General features: G+C 42.0%; 1 protein-coding gene across 14 annotated transcripts in view; it reads left to right on the forward strand.

The window, feature by feature from the left end:
* Positions 1-12,139, forward strand: part of DENND1A (DENN domain containing 1A) — a 513,319-nt gene that overhangs the window by 257,562 nt on the left and 243,618 nt on the right. The gene's annotated exons all lie outside the window — the stretch shown is intronic.

Raw genomic sequence — 12,139 nt, forward strand, 5'->3', positions numbered from 1 at the left:
TTGTATAGGCATGTTAAGGAACAGATATTATGTAAACTGTTCCAAATCATAGGAAAGGTATGTACGTATATGTATTATACAAAAGCAAAAGAAAAAATCACTTGTAATCCCATATCTCAGAGAAAGTCACGTTCCAAATTTTTCTTCCCTTCCTCTTTACAATAGTACTAGTTTTCACACTATGTAGCCTAGAGCCCCAAGGTTGCTATAGGACCCTGGATGGCCGGGGGGGGGATAGGTATCTGGCTGGCCAGAGCACAGGTCACTGCTCCTGCTTTATTCATAGCAAGTTTATTTCTAGCCACTTAAGTTGGGAATTAGATAATACTTTGAGATAAAAGTGTCCTCTTGATTAAAAAAAAACAAAACAAAACAGTTTCAGAAGCTACGTTTTAAAAAACATAGTGGGGAGGGGTACCTGGGTGGCTTAGTCGGCTAAGCGTCCGACTTTGGCTCAGGTCATGATCTTACAGTTCTTGAGTTCAAGTTCCGCGTTAGGCTCTGGCTGACAGCTCAGGGCCTGGAGCCTGCTTCAATTCTGTGGCTGACAGCTCAGGGCCTGGAGCCTGCTTCAATTCTGTGTCTGTCTGTCTGTCTGTCTGTCTCTCTCTCTCTCAAAAATAAATGTACATTAAAAAAAAAAACACAGTGGAGATCATACCAAATATATACCTTTATGTCAACTTTTTTTTTATGACAGTGTATTATGGACATCTACCCTTGTCATTAAAATTTGTTATAGAATATCTTTGTTATAAAAAACATTGAACAAGTAAGAAGTACATATAGAAAATGAATTAACATTGTCCGTCCCCTACCCCTAGTCCCATTCTCCCTCAAGTTTGTATGTCCTTCCAGACCTTTTAGGCCTTTCTCTATGTATGTGCAGTGTCTGTCGTATGTGTGAGTACCTGCGTGTGTTGTAGACATTTTTTTAAGACATAAATGTGATACTATTCATATTGTTTTACAACTCACTTTTTTAGTTTAGTGTATTTTTTTTTTTCAACGTTTATTTATTTTTGGGACAGAGAGAGACAGAGCATGAACAGGGGAGGAGCAGAGAGAGAGGGAGACACAGAATCGGAAACAGGCTCCAGGCTCCGAGCCATCAGCCCAGAGCCTGACGCGGGGCTCGAACTCACGGACCACGAGATCGTGACCTGGCTGAAGTCGGACGCTTAACCAACTGCGCCACCCAGGCGCCCCTTTAGTTTAGTGTATTCTAAAACCTGTTTATATTTACTTCATCCTTTTTTAATGATTTTTTAATTTAATGGTATTACTATTCTTATGAAAATTATGCCTATTAATGCCTTAAAAAATCATATAGTACCACATAATTGTTGATGAAAATTTCAAATTCTCCTTACTTTCCACTTCTCAGAGGCAGCTACTTTCAAGTTTTTAGCAATTGCAGTATTTCTGTCCATGTTTTAAACCAATGTGTATATATGGCTACCTCTTAATTTTTCTGTCTCAGATATCACCTGTTAATTTTCTTATGGAAATTGAGAGTTTAGGTCTTTTACCGTCTCTGAGCCCCTCTCTCCCCAGAAAAAAAAACTTTTTATCACTTGCATGTTTTCCCTCCCCCATTTTTCCTCTATCTTCAGGAAAAATTTTAAATCCATAATGTTTATAAATAAGCATGCGGAAGGAGACATTAGATTATGATTGCGTTTCCTTTCTTGTACAACTTTTTGTCAATTAAGAGTTTCTGGATTTCACATCTTCCTGTTTATTTTATTCCCTTCTGGTGAAACATTCTCCAGTAGTTTCCTCAGAAAGTATTGTGTTGGGGGCAACATTTTGAAACTTTCCATCACTGAGAATGATTATCCTACTCCGGAATGAGTTGGAAGTTTGCCTTCAGAATTTTGAAGATGGAACTGTGTTGACTTCTAGTTTTCCTGTTAAAACTTGGAAGTTGTAAGCCTTTCTGATTCCTGATTTATTTTTTAGGATCCTTTATTTGTCTCTGGTATTCTGAAATTGTACAACGATTTGCTTTGCTCTGGCTCATTTTCATCTGCTGTGCTGGGCACTTGGTGGGTTCATTCAGTCTAGAAACTCATGTCCTTTGGAGCTGGGAAGTGTTGTCACATTATTTCTCTGAAAAAATTGTTCTTTATTTTTCTCTTTTCTCTGGGGCCTCTATGGTAGGATGTTCAACTTTTGTGTTGATCCTCTAATTTTCTTTTCTGTTTTCTGTCATTCCCTTTTAGTTTTCCTTTTCCTTTTTCCAATGAGTCTTTCTTCCCTGATGAATTTCTTCTGCTGTCATTGTTGATATCATGAAGAATTGATTATAAAGTTTCAAGTTCAATGCTTGGTCTAAGAGAGATACGGCTTTTGATGGTCCTTTTCTTTCCCTTCTTATTGAAGAGTCTTTTGGTTCTGTTCAATAACTTGTTGTTTAATGGCATCTTGTTTTAGGAGTGCAATATTTTTTTTCTCGTCTCTTTGAGACTATTGTGTATAGATTTAAAAAATTGTTCTTCTTGCATGTTTTTTTCTTCAATGTTTTCTCTCTTCTGTTTCGTTCTATATCTTTGATTGTAGAGGCTTTCTTCAAGTGGCTGTCCAGCCCTGTTTAGACTGAGGCACTAAAAAGCTAAGTGGAAGGTCTGTGTTCATGAATGGGGCTTGTTACCTGGGGCCTTTATTGTAGATGATGGATCAGAGGTCTGGTTACTTAGGGGGTCTACGGGGGAGCTCTCAAATGTCAGTATCAGAATCTTTTCTTTAGATCTAGTAAGTTTTGTTTGTGTCTGTGAGCATAAGCTTCACCTACCAGCATTCTGGAAGCTGAGGAGGGTGGTGAGTTATGGGATATCAACATTTAGGATGTGTTCTTTAAGTCCCCCTCCCATTTTTTATTTAGTGCTTTATCCTCTGTCCTTAACTATACCTGGTGTCCCCAAGATTTTCTGGTTCAGTGCCTCCAGAAAGGTTCAGTGCCTTTCTGCTGGAGGGGTGTTAGAGTGAGCCTCTTGAGAGAGAAGAATCTTATTTTCACTGGCACCCTTTTTCCAACCTTCAGAGGCCCTGGGTGTCTCTGATTCCTGAGCCTTTTTGGAGTTCTGTGGCCTGAATTGGGCTTGAGCTTGCGCCCTGTCCCTCTGTCCCAGCTTTCGTGTTCAGCCATTTGTCAGCTTCCAAGTCACCCTCCATGAGTTTTTCAACCTCAGTTGGTGCTGTGATTGGTGTTGTGGGCACGTTGGGCCAGATAATTCTTTGTTGTGTGGGATGGTCTTGTGTGTTGTGGGGTGTTAGCAGCATTCCTGAGATCATGTAGTGATATGATGGTAGCACACACCTCTCCAGCTGTGACAGCTGAAATGTCTCCAGACATTGCCACATGTCTCTTGGGATGAATGACCCAGCCTGAGAACCATTTCTTTAGTAACATCTGCTTTCTGGCTTCTAAAAATTTGACCTCTCTCTTCCAGTAATGTCTTTTCTCTTGTTCTTTGGGGTTTACGTCTTTTAAAATTCTTTCAGTGTGACTTTTCCTGGGGGGTTATTGGGGAGGGATGGTATCAGAAAGTAAAGACAAATATGTGTGTTTAGTCTGCCATATTTTACTGGAAGTCCCTCTAGTGTTTTAACTGTACCTCTCCTACTAATAGACGTTTAGATGGTCTCTAATGTCTTGCTATTATAAATAATGTTGTAACAATTATTGCCTAGGTGAGGTTCATTATTTTAGTTTTTTTAAATTTTAAGGACTGAGAATTCCTTCAGAACTTAAATTTAAGGTACTTGAAAGTTCTGATAATTTCTTAATTTTCAAAACTGCTATAACTAAGGTTAGAAATAGGTTAGGAGGAAAAAACAAACCTGTCTTCTTCATAGCCTCAGCTCCAATTCCTGTCTGCACTGCCCCTACCATTAAAAAAAAAAAATTTTTTTTTTTTTTTTGCATTCCCTGTGCTGGTTTTGCCACTAATGAACCAATTCCCTGTGTATGACCCATTGTCCCCTAAATCCTCCTTTGCAAATCGGTAAAAGGCTGGCCTTGTTTGTTTCTAAGCAGGAATAATAAAAACAATCTGCCAGACTCCTAACATACATGGTTCCATTTAAATCCTTACAGCTCCTCTGTGAGAGGTAGACGTGAGCCCCATTTTATATGTAGGGACCCGGGGCTCACAGACCTGAGGTTACCAGCCCAAGGTCTGTACCTAAGTGGGGTGTAGTGACTGAGGTTGGTAAGGAAACCAAGCATTTTGTTTTCATTACGCCAGCCTGCCTCCCTGCAGTTGGCTTTTGATATTCATGAGGAAAGAGAAAAAAATTATTTTTCATGTCTCAAATATGAAGTGAAGCAGGAACGCTTTTCCTCTAAGGAGAATCTGAACTTTTGTAGGACCAATTTGTGTGATTTTTGACATAGAGTCAGTACTGAGCTCTAGCCATGTTGAAATTTGCATTTTAATCTCTTGGTGATTTTTCAAGGATTAATTTAAAATGACTAAATTGGTGCATTGCAGATTGAAACAAGCAATAACCACGGGGTTGTTAATATGACATAGTCTGCGGTAGTGGAAGGAACATGAGTTGTGGACACAGCCAGACACTGGGCTCCACCACTTGGGGACCTTGGACTACTTACATATATTCTCGGAGCCTCAGTGTCCTTATGTAATTAAAAAAAAAAAAAAAATGGGAGGAACAAATGAAGCATTGAATGTAAAGTTCCAAGTTCAATGCTTGGTGCAAGAGAGATACAGCTTTTGATGGTCCTTTTCTTTCCCTTCTTCTCTTTGCTTTCCTACAATCCTAGTCTTAACCTCTTTTGAGGTCTGTGTTGTGGCTACGGGCTAGGGTACATTACTTCTGGGGGCTTGTCTTTCTCTGGGTTTTTGCTAACATTCTGGGTTGTGAAGATCATTTCCTTTCATGGAGTGTGTGTCTGACCACACAAGTCTCTTAGCAGCTTCCACTGACACCGTAATTTTTGAAGCTTAGAAATGGTGCCAGGAATGAAGTCCAGGACTCCAGTGCCTACCACATGGGGGGTTCTGTAAACATTTATTGACTATCTCCTCTAAGGGGCATACTGAACTTAAGAGAATAAGCAAAGAAAAGGATGGAAGGACTTTGGCACATGGAACTTAATTCTGCCGCCAGAGAATCCTGTTGCTCTGGACAGCTTCAGAGAACGGTTAATGTAAGAAAGAGATAACACCTACCATGGATCAGTTCAGGCAGTATTTGTTATGTCATGGGATCTTCACAGCAGCTTGTGGTGTGGTTGCTCTCCCTGCCCTGAAGAAGAAATGAAGCCCAGAGACCTGAAGTAACTTGCCCCTAGTCAGCCGGCCAATAAATGCTAAAACCGGGCATCACACGCAGGTCAATCTGATCCCAGTGCTGAGATGCTGCTGAGCCCTGGGCCTTAGGCTCCATGGCTTCCTACGCCCTTCTAAGAAATTGCTCATCGGCAGTTTCAGTTCTGTCATTAATTTTGTGAACATGTTTAATGTCATTTCTCCTTCCAGAATGAGAGGGATTAGTATTTTTTTGTCGCTGCATCTCTGTAATTAGCACTTTACCTAGAACATAGTAGATTGTCAATATATATTTATAGAATGACTGAATGGTTGGCTGGCTGGCTGAGTGAATGAGTGAGCAATGCAGCCACCCCGCAGAAAGGGGAAAATAACAATTCTTCTCACTTGGCTTTTGGGTCAGTGTGTCTGCAAGACATTAATGAAAAGCAAACATAGAAAATTCTTTCCACTTTTAGATCGCTGTTGAAGTTAATTCTCATTAATCCTGCAATTTCTGCGTCGAAATATTTTCTTCCTTTTCACTGAAAAAGCATCACTAGGTAATTGTTCATCAGGGTTTTTCTCCATCAAGATAACACATGTAGGAGTGAATTTTATACAGGCAATAGTCAAATGAGCATAAATCTTTATAAACTTTAAACAATTGACCTGCACTAAAAAGAAATCCCAGATCAGGAACAATAATAATAGGTATGGGTAGTAAGTAATAATAACATTGTAAACTGGCTGTATAAGGGACTTTTTTTTTTTTTTAATTTTTTTTTTCTTTTTTCAACGTTTATTTTATTTTTGGGACAGAGAGAGACAGAGCATGAACGGGGAAGGGGCAGAGAGAGAGGGAGACACACAGAATTGGAAACAGGCTCCAGGCTCTGAGCCATCAGCCCAGAGCCCGACGCGGGGCTCGAACTCACGGACCGCGAGATCGTGACCTGGCTGAAGTCGGACGCTTAACCGACTGCGCCACCCAGGCGCCCCGGGACTTTTTTTTTTTTTTAAGCACCCAGGTTTTGAAGTTTACTTTTGATTAATGGATAATCATATAGACCTTCATTTGGGATATTAAACAAACCTGTCTTAATTATCTGGTCAGTGTCATACCGAGTGGTTAATGATGCAGGAAAAGCATTTAGAATGGACAGTTACATATAACATTGCCCAGGCTCCACTTTGTCAAAAGATGTACCATGATATAGAAAAGATTTATGAACTCATCGTGACTTTGAGAAATAAACAAAGTTGAGGTGGTACTAGAAGGCCTATTATCAAGTACTGAGATTGTAGAGAATTCCATTGTTGCTCTTAAGGGTTGTCAGGTAATTGTTTATTCTAATGGTTTTTCCGTTCACATAGGAGGGATAAAAGTTGACCTCTGGGTAAACCCTACCTTCTTTCCTATAATATACTTCTCTGATGTGATTGCTTAAGTGAGTTTGTGGAATTCTTAGACAGATTATTTTAGAATGCAAATTTATAATTCCCTTTTAAGAATCCCACACAACTAAAGTAACCTAAATTCTTAAAAAAAAAAAAAAATCAATTGAGGATTCTAAAGGTTTACGTTATGGGAAAATAATCTGAGCAAGAGTTATTTCAGGAAATAAGACCCATTGGCAAAACCAAGCCTCTTGCCTGAGAAGCCTCCTCCAGACACAGTACAGTAAGTCTTTATCATGTGTACTGTGTATGAAGCTGAAAGTCACAAAGACTAATAAAATGACAGACCGTGGGGCGGATTAGCATCTGTTTCGAAGGCTCCAAGGAGTACCCAGCTTAGAGTCGGTTCTTTGGTTTGGGGATTATCTCATTTCCCCAAGGTATTGAACCTAAGACGCTTTTTCTCTAAGCCCCACTATATCCCCTCCCATCCTTGGCCCATCCCCCCAAACCCCCACCTGCTTCCTAACCCCGGGCGTGGATCACAGTGAGCCTGAAGTCCCCAGCCACCTGGATCGGCACAGGAGCCAGCAGGGATGGCTAGAAGTCAGCAGCTATTATGGGGCTTCTCCTGGGGGAAATGAGGTTTGTCAGGTGCCTTCCCCTCCTCTTTGTCTGGATTTAGAGCCACAGAGGGTTAGAGCTGGAAGGGACCTTTACTGTCATTTCTTTGTAAAGATGAGAAACGGGAGCCTGGAGAGGCTAAGGAGCTTGTGCAGCACACGCCTTTTCCGAAACTCAACTTCAAGGCTGTTTTGGGCCTGTTGACTAGAAACCTTCCTTGGACCTGAGCCCTTCCCAGCCCAAGTAGTGGTCAGCTTCATATCCCTGCTACCCAGCCCTACAGAGTAAGCCCATAATACATGCTAGGCAGATAGGAGAATGCTCACAAGGCACATCATTGATATGTAACTGAAATAATGCTTGAGCTCTATGAATGGAAACAGAATGTCCTTAAACCTAAAAACGTACTGGCACTGAGAAAACTGAACCCTTCTGAGTCTGGACACTGGAAATAGTCCCTCTAAGCAAGATTTTCCTTCCCAGCAGGTGAGTCACACAGAGATTTCATTGTCAGGGAATAAAGGGAATGGTGATTTAGACTTAGCCTTGGTGGCATCATAATCCAGGACACTAGGCCCAAGACCAGGTGAGCGGCAACACCTTGCTTGACAGGATTGATGGTTCTTTACAAGGAGGACTGATCCCACATTAAGTGAGTGGACTCTCCCTCTAAAAAACCGGGCAAGTGGACAAGTGTGGTACTCCGTAACCTGGTAGTCCTGAGCGTTGTCTGAGATTCTTCCTCCCCCCTCCACTTCTCAGGTCTAATTCATTATCAAGTCCTGTGATTCCACTTTACAGAGATCTGTCGCATCCATATCCAAAGCTTTCATCTCAATAGTTTTTTTGCTGTAGTCATTCGTTCTGGGAATATGGCGCCAGCCTGTTAACTGATTGTGCTGCCTCCCGCTTGCCCTCTCCTGTGCGTCCTCCATAGGACCTCCAGGAAGATCTTTCCGAAACACATATGTGATTATATCATGATCCTTCAGCAACTCTCTCTGACCCACAAGGGAAGTCTAGGCTCTCACAGAATCTGCACCCAGCATGTCCCCTGCTCTAAACTCTGCTCTTCATTTTACTGAACTGCTAAGAGCTCTTCTCTCCTCCTTGCCTCTGTCTCTGCCTGGAATACGCTTCTTCCTGTGTCCACTGAGTGAACTGTTGGTGGGAGGCCCAGACCTAATATCTTCTCCTCTGTCAAGCCTTCCTCCCGTATCGGTCCAGCAAAGTTGAATCTGCCCTTCTCAGGCGGCCCTGGAGTGTGTGCGGCCTGGACCACAGTACTTTGCACACCATACTGATGCCATTGCCATCCCCAGGCTAAATTCCTGGAAAATGGGGATCATCTTTTCTTTAATCTCTGCAGGCCCAGCTCCCAGGTTGGTACTAAACACATAGTAGAAGTTAAATACGTTTGTTGATTGGCTGATTACAGGAGACAGAAATGGGAGGTTGAAGATTTAGTCCCACTGAAGGAAAGTGCTAAGAGAGTGGTATACCTTGTGTCCTTTATAAATATAAGCTCACAGTATATTCTGGCTGCAGTCTTGACCTAGGACAACTTGCTATGGAAGTCGTCTCTTCTCGTTATTCTCTACACTCTTGTCTTACCCATCAGACATACATGATTGAGCTGGCTGTGAAATAAACACCCGCTTCTGCATGCAGCCCCTCCCCCACTACCTGATGAACAAACCACCTATTTCTTTACACTTTTAATAAATAGAGCCACACACACCTTAAACAAGTCCCAATCCCACCCCCCTGCCATTTTATCTGACTTTGTGAGTTGCTAGTGTCAATTTTGTTTTCCATGAGCCCTTCACCATTGATCCCTTCATCCAACCCAGACCCAGGTTTTCTGACGTCAATGCTGTGTTCTTCCTAATACACCACCTTGTCTGTCTTCCAGGCTGGTGTGTTCCTCTTAGTCCAGCTAAGGAGTCTTAGTCACTGCTTTCTCTACTTATTGATTCTTTCATCAAACTGCTAGGTGATGGGATATGTCATTATACCCAGAGGGACCTCAGTGAAGTGACAGAAACCTACTTGTAACTGAGTGGTTATAAGATAGAGACCAATCACCATGCCTGCTCAAAGTGGAGGAGCTTGACAAATGAGGAATCTAGGAAGACTTCCAGGGGGAGGTGACATCTCAGCTGGGTCTTGGAAAGTAAATGGGTGTTCTCAAGGAGGAGAAGAGCATTCTAGGAGGAGGAAACAACAGAAGTAAAGACCTGAGGGTAAGAAAAGGCATGGCAGGTTTGAGAAATTGGGGATTGATGGGGCTTAAGCCACTGGATCCTTTAAGGCACAAGGGAGAAAACCCCTTTCTCCAAGGGGTGTTCTTCGGAGATGAAGCATGGTGGAAACTGTAAATGTTCCCCGCAGCTGCTCCCAAGGCCTGCTGTGCCCCACAGGTGCTCCCATGGCCTGCTCTGCCCCACAGGTGCTCCCAAGGCTGAGTGAAGTTCCTGGGGCTGTCGCCACTCCCACCCACTCCCACCCGCCTGGGCGGGTGGCTTCCCAGAAGGAAAGAGGCAGGGGAGGAAGCAGATAAGAAAGACAGCTTCTGTTTAGACACAAATATCTTGGTAATCAGCACAGATGGGATGAGAAATACCAAAAAAAGTACATGACAGTTTAGAGAGAATTTGGCTAAATGTTACATATTTTTAACATACCTGTGTAGAGTTTTTGGAACAAGCACCTGAATCCCTCCGAACCCGATTAGGCCTGGGGGTTATGCCTCAACCAAGTGGTGTTTTTATTTCAGAAATGTTTCCTTCCCCATCCACAAAAGTATCCTTATGATTTTTTTTTTTCTCCCACCAAAATAAGGTGCAGGATTTGTCTCTGACGCTGTGTCTCCTTATTTGGACGGCAAGCTGTGTAACATATTTCTACCCAGCGTGAAGCTTCTTGGCAGACTCTTGAGGCCACGTTTTGGTGGCTTCAGAGTTATCTTTGGATCTGTCAAAAGTGCTAATGGGCTTTCTGGCCTTCTTTAAGCTCCTCATTTCTATTTTCTTTTTACTTCCATCCTCTCCTAAAAGAAAAATTTATGTAATTCATCAGCAGTTAAGCATTTTACTGAAATGCTCAGCTGAGGGCCTTGTATTTTTGTTTGCGAGAATAGCTCTGCCATGTCACGGTCTTCAGAACAAACCCCACCCTGACATCATCAGCTCAGCACTCCTCAGTCCACCGGGCAAGAGATCCACTTGTTGACTCATTGAGACTGCCTTTCTTGTTTTTGGTTTTCAAGTTTGTTAAGAGGCAAATCGGCATGGTGGTCAGAGCAAGGGTTTCAGATTCAGGAGACCTGGTTTTGAAACTGGGCTCTGCCTTTTCTAGCTGGGTGACCTTTGCAGACTACTTACCCCTCCTGAGCCTCAGTTTCTACATCTGTAAAATGGAAATGAAACTGCCTTTTTCAGCGTTGTTGAGAAAGATTAGAGAGAACACAGGTAAAGTACCTGTTGTCCAGCACATAAGGATTACTCAGTAAATGGGATAACAGTTCTTAACAGCAGTGTTTCTCTTTCAGCAGGCATACTTTGATCCTGCTTTGTTCCTGTGCTGTGCTTTCTTTCCTGAGTACAACTTTTACCTACAATTTTTAGTGATATAAACGATGAGCACAGGCTTAGAGACAAACTCACCCAAGACTGAATATGTACATAGTGTGTAACCTTGGTCATATTACTTCATTTTCTCTGTTGCCTCTGTTTTCTTATCTGTATGTAGAGACGATAATACCTGTTCAAGTAGTGGTTTCAAGATCAAATGAAATAACGTATGTAAAGCTGTGTGTATTGTAGATGTTTAAAAATGTTTAAGTGGGTCAATGTAACGTAAGGGAAAATATATGGGCTCTGGAGTTGGATCTGAGTCCAAATTCTGACTCTACCAGCTACTGAATCTCTCTCAGACGTACTTTATATATTGGGGGAGAAATGCCTCGTTGGAGTTTTGTGGAAAGTGCGTAAGATCACACATACAAAGTATCTGCTATAGTACCTGGTACTTGGTAGGTAGTCAGTATATGGAACTGTTAATTCACTCACTATAAAGGTCACTGGTTAACCTGGTATTCCAATCAAACAACAATAAATCATAAGATAAGTGCCCATTCTTTTTCCCAACCCGTAATATTGTTGAAAAGCACTTTATGCTATTTTGCATGGAAAATCCACCTGGTTTTCTTGAATTTATGGGTTATGGCTCTTTCATCATTATACATTGCAACCCCTTGGCAGTAGTGTTCCCTCCCTGACCCCCTTCATTTTCAGAGGATTATATTGTGTGGCATTGAAAACCTGTAACATTGAGGAAATTAACATATTCATGTATATTATTAAAGTCAGGTGGGTATAGAAAGGATTGCAGAAATGAAACACATTGTATTTTTTCTGAAACCTAAAGAGGGCCAATCTAGAGTACTAATTAAAGAAATGAAGTCCCGGCTACAGACAAAAGCTGGTTAAAACACTGCTTTGTCACCACTTGCTGCTTGTCTGCAATTTTTTTTTTTGCCTTTTGAGTGAAATACCTGGAAATTGTAAATCTTCGAAATTGCTCCAATTCCTGCCGAGTCCTTTCAGAGAGTGTAAACTGTGGAGGAGGGGGACGCCAGCAGTGATGACAAGAGAGGAGCGTGCCCAGCCTTTGCGGGTGGGATCTGTTGGACAGAAACGGGCTCTGTGCCAAAAGCATTTTGGTCCTTGGGTACTTTCTCTTGACTACGCGTATGGTGCAGTGCATTGGGAAAGTCTTAGGATCTGGGGTCAGAAGATCAGAGCTGCAGTCCTGTCTTTATTGCTCATGAG

The sequence above is a fragment of the Prionailurus viverrinus genome, chromosome D4, assembly GCF_022837055.1.
Source record: "Prionailurus viverrinus isolate Anna chromosome D4, UM_Priviv_1.0, whole genome shotgun sequence".
Classification (NCBI taxonomy): domain Eukaryota; kingdom Metazoa; phylum Chordata; class Mammalia; order Carnivora; family Felidae; genus Prionailurus; species Prionailurus viverrinus.